The sequence below is a fragment of the Agelaius phoeniceus genome, chromosome 2 (genome assembly GCF_051311805.1).
Source record: "Agelaius phoeniceus isolate bAgePho1 chromosome 2, bAgePho1.hap1, whole genome shotgun sequence".
Taxonomy (NCBI): domain Eukaryota; kingdom Metazoa; phylum Chordata; class Aves; order Passeriformes; family Icteridae; genus Agelaius; species Agelaius phoeniceus.
The window spans coordinates 115,534,087-115,550,720 of record NC_135266.1 but is presented as its reverse complement, the minus strand read 5'-3'; the positions used below and the strand labels follow the sequence as shown (position 1 = coordinate 115,550,720).

At 38.7% G+C, this 16,634-nt stretch overlaps 1 long non-coding RNA gene across 1 annotated transcript in view; it reads left to right on the top strand.

Annotated features, from left to right (window-relative positions):
- The window catches only part of LOC143693421 (uncharacterized), a 108,762-nt gene that overhangs the window by 73,486 nt on the left and 18,642 nt on the right, over positions 1-16,634 (top strand). Inside the window, exons 2-3 of the long non-coding RNA XR_013181086.1 lie at positions 1,616-1,746; positions 15,734-15,832. This is a non-coding gene — a long non-coding RNA (uncharacterized LOC143693421). The remainder of the gene's footprint in view (positions 1-1,615; positions 1,747-15,733; positions 15,833-16,634) is intronic.

Below are 16,634 nucleotides of genomic sequence, written 5' to 3'. Positions count from 1 at the left end.
GTCACAGCATGTTCTGTTCCTTGCCAAGAGAGTCAAAAACCCCAAAATTTTATCCAATAGTGGAAACACAGCTGAGTATTGAAGAGTAAAAAGCAGGAGGGAAGGAGCTGGGGTTATGACAACCACAGAAAGGATGAGATGAGGCAGAAAACCATAGGGTTAGGCTAGGAGATAAATAAAAGATGTAAAGATATTGTGATGGGGGTGACAGAAGACCTGAGGAAACAGAACTCATTGAAAACAAGTTTGCTACAGCTCCATGTTCTGCAGCAATGTTTTAAAATCCTGAGACAGCATGATGAAGGAACAGGGGAATAAATCAATATTGGCTGATCATGTTCCTGCATTTACAGGGGAACTGAGAGGACAACTTTTTTTCTTGGTGATGTTAAGGCCAGTTACTTGTAGGAGCATGGGTTCAAGATGCTTGAGATCTGTTTCCAAGTTACTGTCATATCTGATTTAAACAACTCCTCCATAACTGGAAAACTGAATCACCTACAATTTTAGATTGGTCCATTTTATTTGTGAACTTGATCTCTCTTCTCCCAAGCACCATCTGCTGCAGCACCATACTGATGTACACCTCACTGCATTTCAGGGAGATGAGGAATTTGGCATGAGGCAGTGAGGGGAGATTGAAAAAAGAATGCAGGAGTTCATAAGGGACCACGTACAAGTCATGTGTGATGAAATAATGCTGTCCTGGTAAATAGAGATGGCTTAAAGAAGTGAGAAGCCAGAGCTTCAAGCAGCAGAAATAGTCCATGTGAGGTAGGGGAAGGAAAGATGAGGATTTCTTGGATGGAGAAGTAGCAAGAGAGGGAATTCTGGCAGCACAGGCAGGCTTGAGTGGGTAATTGAAATGCACTGCTGAGCACACAGAACCAGGGGATGAGACTGAGCTCTCTGTTGTTCTGTTTTCTTGTGAGGTGACAGAAACAAATCTATTGAAGTCAGAGAACACGTTTAAGTGCCTTTTGAATATTTTTCTGTTAATGACTCTTCTGGCAGTCCTTCAAAATCCATAAGCTTGTTGATTTAAAGAGCTTTTTTATTAACACACTCTCCTTAATCACTTTCTGTTGTTCTCCTTCATGAAGGGGGAAAAAAAGGTAAAAAGGTATGAATAAAAACCCTCTGGTCTTTCTAAGGGGAAGAGGATTTGCTGTCTGTGCAGGTGACAGATTAATTTGAAATCTGATCTCTCAGCTCTGTGGCAATGCTGAACACCTTGATAGGACCCAACCATTTTACATATTCTTACTGTTACAGAAAAGTAATTATTTTTTTCAGCTTCAGGTGTTTGAAACTACATCTTAAGCAGCTCACCACAAAAGCAGGAAAGTATTTTAAAAAGGGATGTACTGCTGAATAAAAAAAGAATTAATAAACTGGAGGTGAAGTCCATGTGCAACCTATTAAATTATCCACGATTTAGACTGTGTTCTCAAGTTTTACACACCAAAATGTCTAACCTTAGACATGCAATGTAATCAGCAGGTCCCCAAACGTGTCATAATGTTCTTCATAGTGTTCTTCTTCTTGTTTGCACAGCTGCCAGATGGTGTGTGCCATATCCCATTTCACCACATTATTATTATTTCTGTCTCAGGGCTGGTGAGAGCTGCGGGCCGGATGGGATATTTCACACTCGGAGCTGCTCTGTGAGTTTGATCCATGTATTAACAAAGGCTGCATCTCTGCAAAGCCCCAGCTTGGGCAAGAACTTGGGCTGTGGAAAGTGTAAGTTCTTTGGGGCAGATGGTCTTCATGCCTTATCCTTAAACCTCCCAATAAGCTTAGCCCAAATTCTACCTCCCTCGCCCTTGTGCACATCCTAACAAACCTCTTCTAATCAAGTTCCTTTTCCCGGTAAAAGTCCACTCTGTCAAAATCTGTCATGGAATCACAGGGTTGGAAGGGATTTTTGAGGGTGGAACCCACCCTTGCAGTGAGCAGCTTGCAATCAGCTCAGGTTGCTCAGAGCCCCATCCAACGACAGTAATTTTAAATTTGATCATGACGTTTCCATCTCTTAAAACTGTCCATTTCCTTCCTCACTTCTGAATTCCTTAATGACGTCTCTGTGTGTGCTGTCTGTAGCTCCTGCCCTCCAGGTTCCCCTCATATTCTCTCCAAGCCTTCCTTTCCTACATACTTCCCTGGAATTTTCTTCTTGCCACCCCTGCAGGTTTCCTCAGTGCAGGTTTTAGGGTGGCACCTTCATCTTGGCTCCATCTATCCCCCACCCTTTCCTGCTGGAGGTCATCTCTCAGTGACTGAGACATGTGGCTTGCGTGTCCCCTTTGACTACAGAGAAATGGTCTCCAGACCTTGTTCCCAGGATCCTAAATCCAAGCAGTCACATCTTCCCATCTTTTCCTTGGTCTGGACTGCTACCACTGTGCTTGGCTGGTCTGAAGTGCTAAAATAATCCTGCAAGCCATTGGTTGCATTAACTCCCTTTCTTCTTTGTATTATTGCTTCTCCTTTCTTTAGGATTTCAGCTTGTAGCATATGGATATTTCCTAAAATAATTCCTTTTTCATAGCCTACATGTGTGGAGACATAGACAATAGTAAATATGTGCTGAACCAGAGGCAGAATCCACAAGGAGTTAAATCCAAATTTTCCAGGAACAGGGAGAGAATGAATGAATGGATGGTGTGGAAATCAGAGTATGGATGTTGTTGCTTTCCATTCCTGTCTGTGTTTTAGCTGCTCTTTATGATCTTAGGGAATTAATTTTCCAACTCTGTATGTGGTTTTTCTCCTGCACTATGAGTTGCTTCCACAGCCTACTCCTAATCACAACAGAACATTCCAGAAGAAGGAATGAGCAATGTTTACAGCTTTCCAGAGATGATTTTCTCAGCCTCTCCCTGGTGTGTCTGTCTGTGCATGTCTGTGTGTGTGTTTGCTTTCACAGTCAAAAGCATTCTTGGCAAATGGAATCTCCAAGTGAAGAGAATGCTCCAGCTGTTTATCTATTATGCCTTTTGGCACCAGGGAGCCAAAAGTTGGACTCCACAATAAAGCAATCAGTTGCACAGAACTTGGCCAGCTCTAATGGGAAAGGGAGGCAGCAGCTATTCTAAAATATCCATTCAGTAGGTTAAAAAAAAAAAGTTTTATAAAGTACATATCTTCTCTTTTTTGCATGAGCAAGGTTTGTCCAACAGCTGAGGAAACAACTCCTTGAAAGAGTTAGAAAGTAGATAATAAAGATACATTAGCCTAAGAAGTGATTTTTTTTGTCAAGTAAACAATGGGAAAGAAAAGGCAAAAAGAGGATTTGGGATTGGTATGGGCTGAGGCTTATCTGAAAGTATGTAAGGCTGATTTCACCCATCATCAATTTCTTGTACAGATGCTTGTCACAGCCAGTGTTGAGCTGAGAGCATCTCACTTCATCTGCTTGATGTCATCAGATTTCAATAATTCTCCTTTGCATCCCCTGGGCCAAAAGGGCACATGGTTCCTTGCACCTTAAGTGGTAATTCTGTTAACAGCTTGGATGCTGACAGCAAAATGGGACCAATATTTAATATGCCTTAGATGTAGTGTAAAGTTTAGCTCATTTTTCATCTGGTGCCAGTTTTGTTCTCTTCCAAGGCATTCCAGTAATTCTCACAGGATTGGTCTTTAGCTTCAGATGCTGCATCGTCTTTTGTGTTTATACAAGTGACAGGATCGTTCAGCCTAAGTCTCTTGATATGAAGTAGAATTTAATAATCATAACTGTTGCCTTTCTCTCCTTCCCAGTACTTCCCATAAATTCTTAGACACAATTTTCTAGATAACTGGGAAAAATTGTCTAAACATAATCTGGTCCATAATTACAGCCCTCCAAAAGGGCTAAAATTCAAGTTTTCAGGACAATAAAAGGCTCTGCATCAGTACAGAAACTTCTCTTGGCAGTTGTTCTATGAGCAGATGTGTGTGCTCAGTTTAAGGCATTTTTATAGTTGTAACCATCCTGGGCAAGGCTGGGGGACAATTGAATGTGTACAAGAGAAGGTGGCATTAAATAGTGAAAAAAAAAAAACCTGAAAGAAGCAGGGACGAAAAAAACCTTTTCCATTCCCTTTATTTATTCCTTGGTCTCTTGTTAATGCCAAATCTTCTCATGAAATTACCATTGCAGTTGTTCAAATTGCCAAGTGTTAATGAGAATTTGCAGTCAGGAGGGACTTAAGGAGACAGCTTTACTTTTAGAGCTGAGGTGTTGCTGCAGGGTAACTCCGAAAAACCAACTTCTTCCCACTATTTCCTTGCTGATTTTCCTAATTTTGGTTCATAGGGTCACACCTAGGCTGGTGATAGTGGGCATAGGATAAAAGGTTCTGGGAAAAGACTTCTGAGAAGCCAAGGTCTGCCCTGTGCCAGATTTGGAAACCAAATAGGTAAATATAAAAAAAAAAAGTTGGGTTACACAGGTCTGCTGTGTTGTGAATTGAAACAAAAATAAAACCTGACCCCTGGATTGTGTCAAAAAACCCCACAAATTAAAAGCACAAATTATCCCTAGTTATTGCTTTGGCTTATGCTGTACAGCATTAGCATTGAAATTCACAGTCCGAACAGGCACAAATTGATTAATACTATGTTTTATTTTTCAATAAGGGTTGCATAATTCAAAGAAATATTATTTTATATATATACATATTCATTTATACATTTATATATATGTATAGCGTAGCTTTTAGCTACTTTGCAACAAGTCTATTCACTCTGGGTAAAGATCCAAGATTTAACCCCAGAGCAGAGGAATTAAGGAAGTTATTTTTGATGGAGCTTTAAAGGGAATATCTGCTTGAGCCCTTTTCAAGACAAAATTCATAGACCTAAGAGGGTTATTGATGATTTTTATATCACCAAAGAACTTGGAGCTCTAAATGGACCAAAAAGTGTGTGCAGGCCACCTACCTGGCTGGTTTTCCCTTACTTGAAGTGGAATTATAATCCTAATTTCAGTGTTTGTAGCTGTAGCTCTCTAGAAATAGTAACTGAACTTGAAATGACTGCTTTCTTTGCGTCTGTTTTGCAGTTAATGTTTGTTTCTGTTAGAAAAATGCTCTGTCAATGAATCAAGGTGCTCTACTGGAATGCAGAGCTCACATCAGAAAACTTCTGCTTTCACTCTCCAGTGACATATTTTTTAAATTAATTGACTTTCTTTTCTTACTGTATTCAGCAATACTGCAATCCTTAGGAGTATCATGATATTTTATTTAATTACATGAAAGATTTAAAAGATTACTTATCATTAAAATAAAAATAAATATTAAATACCACAGGAATGTCCTTGGAAATTCCGGGGAAGATGACAAATGACTTTAATATCTGCAGGTATTGTGTGGTTATCCCTCTACCTATAAGAATGGAGAATTGAAGTTTTGGGGCCTTTTCCTTACTGAAACTATTTTTAGCCTCAATTTTGCCCAGAAAAACATTTGAGAATACAACATGGACTGGTCACTTTCACAGCAAAACAAGAATTAAGAAAAATGTGTTAGGAGGTTTTTCTAATAATTTGGTTTTATTGGCAAATCTGTTTCTGGTCACTCGCTTTCACATGGAGATTGAAGTATGACTTGCATGAATTGAGTCTACACATACATTGAACCACAAGCTCTTTTTTCCCATCATTAATAGGTTGGTTTTGTGATTTTGAAGTAGCCTGCCCTGAAACCAAGTCTGGAACTGTAATTTCATTTTCTGAAAACACTCAAAATGTCAGTAAATCCCACCAGTCTGAAACAAAATAAAATGTAAATGTATTTTAATTTTTGTAAGTGACATAAATACAATTTATCACCTAAGTAACAGCTAATACTTAATGTTTATGCCTTCAAACAGAGAAGCTGCTTTACTTAAAAACGATGCAATTCACATTGCCAGTACATATATTTTTAAAGAAAAGGAAATAAAAAGAGAAAATTTTGCTATTCTGAGGGAAATATATTTACTTTCAACCATTTTTTGACAGTTGAAAAATCTGTTTTTTAGTAAATTTTTGCAGTATAATTTCACCATAATAGATATTTCTCATTGGTATAGTAAGTACAAATAGTTCAATCTGTGGCATAAACATGACTTTAGAACATGTAGTTATTGAGAATTATTATAATGGAATACAGGACTAAGACTGAAGGTGAGGTGAGCACTGTAGAAAATGGTAAGAAGAATTCTGAAAAAATTGGGATTTCAAGAGAGTGTCAGTATGTATTTTTGTGCATGGATTTGAAAATAGGAGAGTCCTAGAATCTCATTGGATGGAGCATTTTTGTCCTCTAACTCTGCAATTCTCAGAGCTTGTTTGTTGCTCTGCCTGTTGTGGCAATGTCATATTTCCCTTTCCAGAGATTTATGAGCATTGCTTTCCCCTCTTCTTTCCCTCTTTCCCTGCCATAAAAAAATTCCCAAAGGAACTGACTAAAACAGAGCAAACATTTTGTAAAGCAGTCCCTTAAACAGAAAATCTGCCAAAAGGAGCATTTTGCTGTGATTCCCTTGCCCCTGGTATGTACATCACAGTAATCAGTGACCAAGTTGTTGTTTCAAGTGTTTATTCCAACTGTGTTTTTCTTGTATTATGCAGCCTTGATAACAAAAAGGAGAAAAATCCTGGCAAGGCTGAAGATGAATTTTCCCTAAAAGAAAAATATCACTGCTCCCTTTAAAAAGCACACAGAGTCTGTAAATGCTCTCCTAAAAGTTGAAAACTGTTTATTTGATGAGAATCCACAGCACAAGTGCCTGATTCATTTCCCAATTCTTCACTGACCTTTTGACTTCCTTACTGCTGCGTGACACAAATTGTGTGATCCTGTCTGTGTGCTGTTTCTTTTTGTCATTAGCCATGATTCATCTTCTCTGTGACTTGTCAAACTTGAGTTATTTTTAATCCTTTGCTGGGCCTCCCTAAAGGCTTTATATCATATCTCCTGACACTGCACATGATCTCTCAATCCCTATTGTCCTACCCTAGTCGGATTCCTCATGTTTATTTCCTAACCCTGATAGGGTTCCATCTATTATTGCTCTTCTTAATAAATCTGCAGTTTTTGACAAGCTACAGCCACTTTCATTTTTCCAAACAATTTGTATGAACCCGTTAAACAAAATCAGTCACAGTAACAAATCCTTCAGGGCCTCTTTGTTATATTCTCATTTGGCAGGAGATTGTTCCAGGACACAATTTTATGGCAAAATATATTTCAGACAGTTTAGTTTCACCTCTCACTTCATTAGCCAGAGTAATATCTGGAAAAGTTTGCTGCTCTTCTTGCTGTTTTGATGATTTCTGCCCTTTTCAAATGTGAGTTGAGCTTTTTTTAATTATTTACTGACTGTATCAAAGGAGGTTTCCTTCTCTTCTGTACTGCCTGCAGTGAGAGGATGTGAGGAAGTGGCTTTAAGGTGAGATAGGGGAAATTCAGATTAGAGATTAGACAAAATTTTTTCACGGTTCAGGTGTTATGGAGCTACAGGGGCAGTGCTGGATGGACAATTGGACTGGATGACTTCAAAGCTACTATTCCAACCTTGATGGCTCTGTGATTCTATTGATTCCCACTTGCAATATTTAAGTGAAAGGAAAATCAAATCTGTTTGCCTTTGTTCCAGAAGTGAAGCTGGAACAAAGCTTAAGGTTTGTCTTGTTTTTTTTTTATTGATAATTTAATTGTTAAACTTTTGCTGCTAAAAACTACAAGAATTTTGGTAATTCTACTAAGAGTATTTTCATAAACCTCAGGAATTTAGGATATAATCTCATCGTTAAGAGAACCAAAATACATTCAAAAACAGGAAAAGCACAGTTTAAACATCGAAGCAATTGTATTTCTGCTGTGTCGTGACATTTCAGTCCTGCTTCCACGTAAATTACTGTTTTCAGGATGTAGAAAATTATGTACAAGCATCAGAGTTGCTGACATTCTTGCATGGGTTTCAAAAGTCACTTTCAGTGACTCTTAGGATCTGCTTAACTTGCTTGGAAAGCAGAAAATAGAACTGAAAAATAGAAGCTACTTTGCTGCTTCTACAGTCTCTGCTCAGAAAAAACTTTGTTATATCTTTGTTAATGTTGTATTTGATTTATGAAATCTAAATGAGAAAGAGTAAATTACTGATTAAAATAGGGATTATTGTTTAGACAACTATGGAATATAAGTGTTGTCCAGTGAAAGTTGTGTTCTTCTGAAGAGAGGCGTATTTTCCAAGTATCTCTATAAAATTACTTTGAATATGTTTGGATGTGGGGCTGAACCAAAGTGTTTAATTTTCATGATAATGTTTTTGTTGATTTTATTGTAATTCCTTGCAATCTAAACAAGACTGGATCAAATATATGCAACAAAGATTTTGTTTTTTTCAAGAAGGTGAATTTAAAATTCTTTGTTATGGAATAACAGTGAAAGATAAACTCAAGAAAAATCATGATGAGGATGAGGCAGGTTTTCAGTTTTGAAATTAATTTTGCAATGCCATGGGTTTTTCAGAGTTACAGAGAGCCTTCAATTTATGCACATCTTGAAGTTAAACTGGGAATTTGATTTCTCATTTCACCTAAGATGGAGAACACTGAGCAGTGTTGTTGCCTGGGACTCCACAGTGCCTGACAACTCTCTTTTGACTACAAACAAAATAAATATTCTCTCTCACTGAGACCTAGCCTGATGCTGGCAACTGTGATGGGGAGTTCAGAAACCTGGGGGCTGCATGGCCCCATATCCAACCCAAGGGCTCAGTCTCAGCCCTGGGAAGTTCTTGTCCTCCTCAAATAGAGATGGTCAATGGGTTGGGAACTGTCAAGACTTCCAGCATCTGTGTGCTTCTGTCCAAGGGTAATATCCAGCTCTAAAAAATAGTGCTAAAATCTCCTTTTTCTAGGTTGATTTCCAATGTCAAACCATTTCAAACACATCAGATTTGAGGTAAATATCTCTGCTTTTTATGAGGAAATGATTGTTGGAGGAAAGCTTGAAAAGCTGTTTTGGAGGGGAACATTTTTGTTGTTGATTGAATTGAAAGCTCATGTCTTTGAGTTTATTGTGTGTTCATCCAATATCCTGCCCATTTCTCTGGTTTGTCTAGTTAGTGTCTTATTTAAATATCTACTACATTAGATAAAGTGAATTATTTTATTTTGTAAAGCTAATGATATGCCTGGAAGAGATGAATTATTAGATTTCCAAAGCACAAATTCAAGAAACCATATGAAATTTTAAAAAATTAAATGAGCAGTAATATTTACAAGCATCATAAGCCGCAGGGGCAGGTAGATTGTGGTGGGTTTCATGTTATTTTTTCAGGCTGCTGTGTGGACTATTCCATCAGTCTTTGGCTGTTAGAGGAGTGGGAGGTGATGCAGGAAAGGAAAGGCTGAACCTGAACAGGCATGGGTGAATTTACCTCTCATTCAAAAGCAGCTGAATTAGAAGGAAATGAATGTAAAAAGGCTGATGATTAAACACTTCCCAAACTCGAGGAAAATGCTCACATAAACTTCTCTGAAAGAATTAGTAAAAGGATTTCCAGCTCCCAGCCAAGCAAGAGGCAGCAATAAGTAGTAAGAGGCTCCTGGGCAGAACATGATCTTAATTTTTTTGAGTGTTTCTCAATCATATGAATTTATAGAAGAATACATCTTTGTGTTTCTGGTTCACATGCCCCATCAGGAGTGACTCATGAGTCTCAGAGTTTGATAAATATTCAGCTGGTCTTATCTGATCCTTTCCTGCACTCTTTTGGAAAGCTTGCTGAATTTTATTCTGCACCTTTCCTGGTTTAGAGCTGATAAATACTTGATATTGAAATCATATAAACAATGTCAGTGTTTTTAAGGTTTTTCAGAGCTAAAATGCCCCATCTGATCACGTTTCACCCTTTTCAGAAAATAAACAGGATGCAATAGATTTTTATTATCTTCTGTTCCAAAACTATGTCAGATTAGCTGCAAAATAACTTTTGTTTGACAATGTTGTATAAATACTTCTTACTTGAAATGTTAGTGATACCAAAAGATTTATACCCAAGAGCTTTGAAGTATTGTCCAATTGTCTCAGTGTATACAGCATTAAGAAATGTTTTAACTTTTGTAGCTTTGAAGGGTGTCTTAATATTAAGCAAAAGCTGGTGTGCTTCTGCACCACATGGAAATGAGGAAATATTCCAAAGCACTTTTCCTTTTTGATAGTCCTTTATTGGGTGATGCTGAGTGACCACTTCAAAGATGAACCCCCTGCATTTGTGTGTTTGCACAGATCTTAACTCCAGCCCAACTGGGGCCTAAGGAACTGATGCAGTACAAAAATGACTGCTGGAGTTTTTGGGGAACAGAGCCATGTTTTAAATCACACTTTCATGAAAAAAGAATCTTAGTCCCTTATTGCGAGAAATGATGGATTGTATGAGTTGCTTTTTATAAAATAGCAGGAAAGATTATTTCAGAAAAGAAAGCAGAGACAATTGAGAAAAGGGAAAACCAAAATGTATCTTGATATCATTATTGAATTTGGTAGCAGAAAGAAGAAAAAAAAGAGAAAGAAAACTAGATGTTAAAAAAACCCCAAAAGACATCAATAAGTCTTTGAAAAAAAAGCCTGAAAGCTGTGTGAATTTGCAGCTTAAAAAGAAAATTTTTAAAATATCCTTTGAATTGAACCCCATTGGCTGATCCCACCAGCATCAGGAGCTTTAATAAGACCATCAGTTTTGAAATCCACTGGCAGTTCATCAGGTTTCCTACTGGTGTCAGTGCAGTGGTGGTGCTGCACTGCATTGAAACTCTTGCAATATTTTGATTCCAGCAGTCTACATTTATTTCTGCATTTGCGGGGGTAGGAACAGTTTCAGGATGGGTCTTCAGCCCATAAAAAGCACTTCAAAGGAAAATCACTTAGAATGAACCATCCTTTTAATTTTGTCACTTTTTGCAATGAGGGAACTTTGGAAAAGAAGCCTGAGGATGAAAGCAGCAAATAAAGCTGTGAAAAAAGCCTTGAGATATTCATCTGCCTTTCAAACACTGTGTGCTCCATGGCCATTGTCTTCTTACCTCGAGGTAACACTCATCTCTGGGAATTTTTACCTCAAAGCTTATGAAAATGGAACAAAAAAGTTTAAGGTTTTGAGTAGTATTTGGAAGTATTATTTTAAGAGAAGATTGAATTTGACAAAAAAGTTTTTTTTCTTTTGAGTAATTGAAATATAATTAATTTTTTCAGAAATGATCAGTAATAAGTGAAGCATTCAACTTTTAAAAATTTATTATTTTCTGGTAGTCTCTATACTCAAAAGAAAAAAAATGTATTAGGAACTTTTAATAGTGTGGGATAACAGATATGGTCACGATGGGTAAAAATGACAAACAGAACAAGCAGGAACAAGGTACTTTTGTGCCTAAGACTGTTGGATGAAGTTTAAAAGAAGTCATATTATTCCTAGATTATAAGCATTCAATAACATCAAAGAATATGTGCTCAGCACATGGATACATATATTCAATAGAAATAACTTTTTCTCTCCCTCACTCCTCAAATATTATTTTTTAAAACTGTTGAACTTTTATTTAATTCTATGAAGTGTTTCCTTCTTTTTATTCAGAAGTGCTTGTGAAATTTATGCCAAATGGAGGCCTTATTGTTGATTTAATATTATTTCAGTACAAAAATATCTGTGCAGTACGGTAGCAAGTGCCAATGATTCAGAAGTGCTCAACTCCATTAATCTCACATTAAAGATATAGATAATTTCCTACACAGATAAAAATGTCAGGCAATATAAACTCAGAAACAGAGACTTTGCATGGTATTTTGTTCCTCTATGCTCATTTTTGCATCCTTCTCAAATACCACATGAATTTCAGTGGTATCAGGCTTTGTGCAAGTACATAGAAACCAGTGGGGGGAAAAACTCCAAAGGGAACTTTTGTTTGAGTTTCTGGATATTTATTCTATGCAGGATTTTCTATTTCCCAGGGGCTTTCTCTCTTTTAAGTGAAGCTGGCTGGCTTGGTTGAAGGGTACAGATTTCCTGTCCCTGTCTCTGTAAGTTTGGCACCACAACAGCCTTAGTGCTTTCAAAGAGAGAGAAGAGAGCCCAAAGAGACTCAGCCCCTCATCCCAGCTGTGTCCCGACCGGCTTTTAGGGAAAAGAAAATGAAGGAGGCCTGAAAAAGAGGAGCTCTCATGGAAGAGAAGAAGGGAGCAGGAGGGGAATATCTCAGAATTATGGAGCTCCTCCCATGCCAGCCCCTGGTGCCATCAGTAATTTCCATCCCACCCTGGTAGGGTGGAAATGCAAGACAAGATCTTTGTCCTGCATTTTTAGGGCCAGGAGATATGCCTAAAGAAATCTGCCCCCAAGCACTGAATTTTATTTACTTTTAATCTGATTTCTAGGCAGCATCAGCTGCATGTCCTGGCTGGGCTGTCCTTTTTCCTCACAATTAGCTTTGGGTCTCACCCAAATATTCTGTAGATAATCCCTCAGGAGAGGAGTTTGAGAGTGCCTTTGCCAGTGTTGTGCTTTTGGATGCTCTTCTCTCAGGTGGGCACTGTGCATAGAGAACTAACCTGGCTTCTAGCTCATTTCTGATTTCTAACTCTGAGTTGAGATGCTGGATTTCCTGCATGACAGACCTATCACTCTGTCCTGGATTCCTCACTTAACTTGTCTGAAACACACACAGTCTCCCTCTTCGCTGGCTTTTGAAGTTTCACTCAATTTTTTTTTTTTTATTTATTTTTTTCCCTGAAAAAAGGGAGAACATTCCCTTTGAATTTACTGCCCTTGGATGCTTCAAGCAGCTGTGGGTGAGAACATTTGACATGAAGTATTGACATTTCAGATGGATCTCTGGCAGCCTTTCATGGCTACTGGTGCCAAGCTGGGGTTTAACAGAGTGGCCTCCACTGAGTTGCTTTGCAAAAAACACGTTGTGTGAGGTGTTCTCCTAATATTTCATATTTTAAGCCAAAATAAATATTGAGGGAGAAGTAATTAGGGTGATTTGTGTACACTGAGGTTAGGAAAGATGGACCTGCAGGTAGAGGGGGATGATTTGTCTGTGGGCAATGTCCTGCTGGTTTAGGAGAACAGCTCCCTGACCCACCCAGGTGTCCCCAGCCATGAGCTCCTCTCACTCTGGGCACGGTGGGAGCTGATTTTCAGTGTCCAACAGGTTGTGTGTCCCATGGGCTGAATTGGTGATCTCATTGCCACCTGTTTCTGAACTGATTTTGGCCAGGATAAGGTGCTGCATAAATTTTCCCATCCCTTATAGGTGGAACCCCAGTGTGCCACTTCCTTGGAGGTCATTATTGGGTTCAGTCCATTTATAGTAGCAGGGATTTCAAGTACTAATGTGGAAAGACAGTTCTGATGTTACTGCAAAGAGTGGTGCCTGAAGACAGTTTTTAAGTAGCAGAAGTTGGAAAAAAATTAAATTACAAAGCAATTGAATGGCTTGACACAATCACTTATTTTGCAACTTTCCTTTTGGAGAGGATCACCCCATCACAAAATTATTTTTTAAAATTTATTTTTGCCATATTTAGGCACCTGCCCATTGTATGTGCAGCTGAAAGGGGAGAAGGAAATTAATAAGGGGAGGAGTAGGTTGTGGTAATTTCTGTTATTATCTTGTTTTATGGAATAATTTTGTACCCTCCACCCTTTTTTCTTCTCCTGGAAGCTGCAGGTCCACATCAACCAAATCTCTTGGAAGCAGCAAGAGCCAAAAGGATGTGACTCCTGTGTCCCCAGGGAATGAGGAGGGTGGCAGGAGGGGACAGTGTCAATGGCAGGGAAAGGGAGTCCCAGGGCATTTTTTTGTTTGTTTATTTGTATTTGCATTTCACACAGAATAACTGTTTTGGTTTTTAATGATGTGTGAGGAGTGTTGCCAAAAATAGAAAACATTCATTTGAATTTTCAATGAAGCTGATTGTACCTCTCTTCCATTTAATTTCCATGAATATTCTAAGGACTATAAAGGGAATATTTACTGGAGCAATAAATGTTATGCTAATTCTGTGGGACAAAAATGGGAAGTGAGTTTCAAATTCCAAATATTCGCAATGATAACCTATTTTATGCAGTACCCATTCAAATCCAGGCTTAATTTGCATTGAAGTCAGAGACTTGAGGGTGTCTCTAGACTTCAGGGTATTTGTACACCTTCTGTAGAATCAGAGAATCTAAAATGCATAAAGTAAAATTGTGCCTGATGAAAGCACTGCAAATTTTAGGAAAAAAGAGAAAAATATTTAATTTTTTTTCTTAAACCCAATTGGACAAAGAGGAAAATTTTCCATAAGCTTTTGCAGTCTTTGTGGATTCCTCCAAACAGGATGAGGAGCATGGCAAACCGTTTTGTGAGTTTGGTGCTGAGAGTTTTCCTCTTTCTGGCTTTTTTCTTCTACTGCTGAATTTTCCATAAAAGCCAAGATTTATTTGCATGATTGTATTGACAAACAGTTATATTTATACTAGAGAAGAAACCATTAAGGTGTTTTATAATAGGCTTTTGTTTTGCCTTTTTTCTGAAGTTTTCTTTTTATAAAGAAATTTTAATAAGCAGAATTTTAATAATGCTCATTTTTGGTATATTTCCAATATTTGTTTCAGAGGTATTTTAACCTGTAGTTAGGCAACTCACCAAAGCTTTTCCTCTGAGGATTTTTCTGCCTGAAAGACCTCCTTCAGTGCAGACAGGTATTTTGACTCTGTGTTACCATGGAGTGCATTTAAAATTAAATTGATATTGTCTTTTATTTTAATTTAGTTCAGGCCTCTTGCAAGTGCCACCATAGAAAATGAACAGCATGCTGAAATCTGGAGTAAGTGTGCAGGGAGGATCATTTCAGCATCTGTAACACATGCTTTGTTGTGCTGAAATTTCTTTCCTTTTGTAGAGGAGAAAGCCTAATATTTATGGGCTGCAAGATTTTATTTATAGTGTCAATAAAACCTCAATGTATTATCTATACATGAGACTAATGCTTTGAAATTTCCCCAGCAAACCAGCTTGATTGGCTTATTTTCCTCCCTTTCAATGAGAATGCAAATCAATAAATAGTATTTCATTATCTTGTGTCCAGAGGCTGATTTGGCAATTAATTGTGTTGGATGTGAGCTCTGTGGTTGAGGGGCTGCTTACAAGGAGCAGGTGATGGATGCACTCCCCTTCCACCTTTGGAGACCTCACTTTAATCCTGCCATAGGTCACACTGGGAATGAGTTTCTATGGGAATGTTTTACTCTTTAGGGCTTGTCTGTCCACATCATAAAGCCATCAGGCCACATGGAGTAGCTAACAGTAAATGCCACAGAAAAGCTGCTAACCACATCAGCAGGCAGCTTTGGGAAGGGCGATTTGTGTCCCTCAGCAGAACTGATTGGGAGCAGCCAAGCTCAGTTTGTCCCGAATTTCAGGCCCATTTGAAAAGCATTTTTTTCCCAGAGACCTTCCTGAAATTCCCTTAAGGCCCCAAGTGCAACTGCAGAATTGAGCATTTTAATATATTCAGGAAACACCCATTTGACAACAGCCCTTGTTGATTGGATCTTTTGAGTCATGATTACAAAATAAATCAATCCATAAGAATAGAGAGATGTTCTCAGAGGTGATTTGAATTCCAGTGTGACCTGTGCTCCCCAGGCAGCAAGAGATGTTCTCAGAGGTGATTTGAATTCCAGTGTGTCCTGTGTTCTTCAGGCAGCCCAGTGACCCCATCCCAGGCTGGGGAAGAATCCTTGAGCCAGAGCTTGGTGCCGCATCCAAAGCCTCACGACAGGAGCTGTGCCTCGAGTGGAGGTGAGAGGTTTATTATTTCACACATTCTGTGTGTGCCTTCATCATGCACACCCCCTATTTCTCATAAACTCCCTGCCTGCTGAGCAGGGAAAAGGAAAAGCCGAGTGGGAAGCGGGAGGGATCTGTCTGCAAGAGGCTCTTGTGCCTCTCACACACGCAGGTGTGACGGCCTCATCAGCTGCAGTGCCCCTGCTTCACACCGAGCCTGCATGAATAAGCACTCCCAGATTAGCTGGTAGGCCTTTCATTTAGCATTTCAAGGTATGACTGTGTTTCTGGCATGTGGTGTAATCACAGGGAAGAGTTTTGATGGATAGCAGAGGAGGAGAGGGAGAGAGATGCTCACTGAGGCCAGCTGATGCATATAGGGTCATTTATGTCTTGTCCATAAACTTATGAAGTACAAGAAGAGACTCCTGGGAGGCCAATGACACTAATGGAAAAGTTAAGTGTGAGACTGTACAGCTGGACTTGATGGTTTTTATTCAGAGTTGTTATTAATTTAGACAAAAGCAATCTAAAGCTGTCAGGAGTGCAACCTCTGCATGCACTTCTGTAAATTATCATAGTGTCCATCACCACAATAATAGCAACTCAGGTGTGGATGTTTGCCTTAGAGGTGAATCTCAACCTGCTGGTTTAACTTGTGATTTGGAAGGGAAAAATTACCTTTCATTCTCTAATAAGCTGTGGTGATCTTGAAAGTGTTGAGCTTGAAAGTGTTACAAAATGAAAGTGTGAGCCCACAGCAAAGGCAACAAGTTGAGTAGCAGGCATTACCCTTTAACTAGACTGTGGATGG